Below are 3,101 nucleotides of genomic sequence, written 5' to 3'. Positions count from 1 at the left end.
TATGGCTGAGGTGTGAGTAGGCCTGAAGGACAGTCCCAGAGGTGTGCTGAGTAGGGGTGAATGGGAGTAAGTCTGAAGGACAGTGCAAGGGCCAGCCCTGTGAGAAGTTGGTTGCAAGCTTGACCCCAGGAAAGGGTGTACTATAGAATTGCCCAGTGGGGGGCTTAGGGCAGAATTAGCCCAGGATTTAGCACAAGGCTGGACCACATAAAGTAGGGGAACTCATGGGAACCAACGAACTGTGTGGCAAGACCAGTATGTCAGTAATGAAGCCTGAGAGCCCAAGAGGGGCTGCTCAACGAGGAGCAAGAGCAGTGGAGTGTAGCCCAATAATGGGTGGTATGCCAGAGGCCTCCTGTGAGAGGAGGTGGTATGACTGTGTGGGTGAATGGAGCCCAATTTTGGACTGGGTTTGCTCCATTTTCAGACTAGGGTGAAATACTAATCTGGATGACATCAATGAGGCATGGGCTGTGGTGTAGGAAAGGTTCAGAGCTGCAGATAGCACCCCCTGGCATCAGGGCAGTAATGGGCAGTCTCCTGCATTATACCATCAGTTTCTGGAAACAACAAAGTTGTGGCAGGAAAGATTGGGCAGACTGCCCCTTAGAGGCAGGTGGACAGGCTGGTAGGAGATCTGGCCCCAAGAGCTGCCCCATGTCACACTAACCTTTCTCCCACCTTTTTCAGACGTGTAAGCTCTTTGAAGTATTAGCTACATTTTATGTTTCCATTGTAACTAGCACAAGAGTATTGCTAATACAGTTATGGTCCACAGGTTCAACTAATACAAAATTTTAAATGGTGGAACTGTACTCTAAGAAATATCCCATTGTCACCTTGAAAAGGAGATGTATATTTTTCCTGTACCTGCTGTTTAATATCATTGAAATATTAAAACATTCATTAACCGATACATGAAGAATAATTTACTATTTGTACTGGCAAAATTCAAAGTGCTTCTCATAATTTATGATAAATGTGGCAGGATCACTTTATTTTTCCCAGTGTAAATAAGCCTTCTTCAGGAGAGAGGCCTTCCAGGTCCTGGAAGGATTTGCCTTGTGAGGGAAACTCTCCTGCATGAAAGAAGACTTGTACCTTTTCCCATTCTGGTCTGGGAAGGAAATAAAGCACAAAGCAAAGCTCCCTGCCCACTCCCAAGACTGAGAATCTCTGATTTCAGGAGTGGGCAGGAAGCTTGGTTGGGAGAGAAGGGGAGAATCTGCTCCTTGTCTGGGGAGCAGGTGGGGTTTTGGAGCAGCCCCTGAAGTTTCCTGACTACTTTCCAGTTGGGGACTATGCCATTCCTGAATCGGTATGCCAGGGAGCAATTTGCAGTCTATAAATAAAAAGTAATGGAGAGTTTTCCACGGTGCCCTCACTACTTCTACCTTCCTCTGGTCTCTGTATGCCAGGTTGTTCATAAAATACTTTATTATGTGAGTTCAAAGATGTTGTGCACCAACTTACTCTCAACTATACCAAAATGGCTTGTCTTGGTTCTACACAAGGTTTAGTAATCAGCATACTTGTAATAATGGTCTAGTTATGCACTGAAGCTCTTGAGATCCCTGTAACTAAAACACCTGCAGTGTCTCGTGTATTCAATGTCCTGCATTTCAACATGAACTAAAGCTTGTTTGACAAGCTTTAGTTAAATGTCTCCACCACCACTTTGAAATACAGGGACACAATACACGAGATGCTACAGCACATTGGAGTGTTCAGATTAGAATGCTCCAGCAGACTCGATTAATTAAAAATAACAGTGCCCTCAAAGACTGTGAAATAGCATTTTTAAATGGGGCTAGGTTAGGACTGTGCTTTGCCATGGAGAAGCCATTGGCTTAGTGCAAACGTACTATTCAAGATGCATAAAGGTGGCAAAGTCTGACAATAAAGTATAGCCAACAACCCAGTTAAACCTCTACTATGCAACTACTTATTCTAGATAACTGTATTGAAGTCTCTTAAAGCTTTCAAGTATAATTATGGCCTATAATCTTTACCATATAGACAAGTTTTGCTCGTTCATGTAGTAAGTCATATTAAATAAGTACTGTGTACCTAGGCAAGAGTAAGAAGGAGTGGAGGCTGCCTTAGACCTACTGCCGCCCCCAGCTTTAGACCATTGAGACACAGTCCAAAGGCCAGAATAAATCCAGATGTTCAGTCCCTTAATGGTTGTAGTTTCTGCCAGAGAACAACAGATTGGAGCTGCTGCTGACCACCTAATGCCCCAGCAAGTACATGTTTCTGTCAAGATGAGGTCCCTTAGCTTTACTTCAAATAAGGAATACCCACTAAGCAGGGGGGGCTAGGGTTCTGAGGTGCCCTATAATCACCTTACTGTGGAGGTTGCAACATTGTGTTACTTCGTATGAGCTACCCTGCCATGAGTAGCCCTATCACATTGCCACTAGGCCCACTAGTCAAATGCAGTTTAAGGTCATTGTATAGTTGTCAGAACTGAGTATAAATCCACAAACACAGTTCAATAACGGTTGTATGGACACAGAGCCCTCCAAGGAGTACCATAAATTCATGCAATGCCTGGGTTTTGTATCTGGACCTGAGTTAACTGAAAGATGTATAAAATTACATGCTGGAATGGCTAATATACTGCATCAGCTCAGTGCAGTCCCCAAGTGCTCAGCAGTTTAAACATTAGCTACAGGAAAAAATGAATTCTAGTCAGTGGAGTCCTACAGAATATTTAAGTCTGAACCAAGGAAGGGGACACTTAATTCTTGTTTATATTAATCTAATCTAGAGTACGAGTATAACAAGCAATCTTGACTTAATCTTTCTGCAATTAGGAAGTCACATTGGTGTCTGTGCTAATTGTATCCTCGTATGAAAACAGCAAATATTAATGAATCCTTTCAACTGTTTCCAGTGGAAAAGAAAATATACAATTTGTTTCCTTTAAAAAAAAATTCTATACAACATAGATGTGGTTGCTAATATTGACAGTTGGGGTTACAGTATAATTTCCTGAGCACAGCTAGGTACAGAAGATCAATTAGGTACACAAACCAGACCAAACAGATAATGAGCGTGAAAATCATTGTTATAATTTATTAGTCTTTTTATCT

The sequence above is a fragment of the Gavialis gangeticus genome, unplaced genomic scaffold (genome assembly GCF_001723915.1).
Source record: "Gavialis gangeticus isolate Ggan-Ray unplaced genomic scaffold, GavGan_comp1, whole genome shotgun sequence".
Classification (NCBI taxonomy): Eukaryota; Metazoa; Chordata; order Crocodylia; family Gavialidae; genus Gavialis; species Gavialis gangeticus.
Note: the sequence above shows the minus strand (reverse complement) of the source record.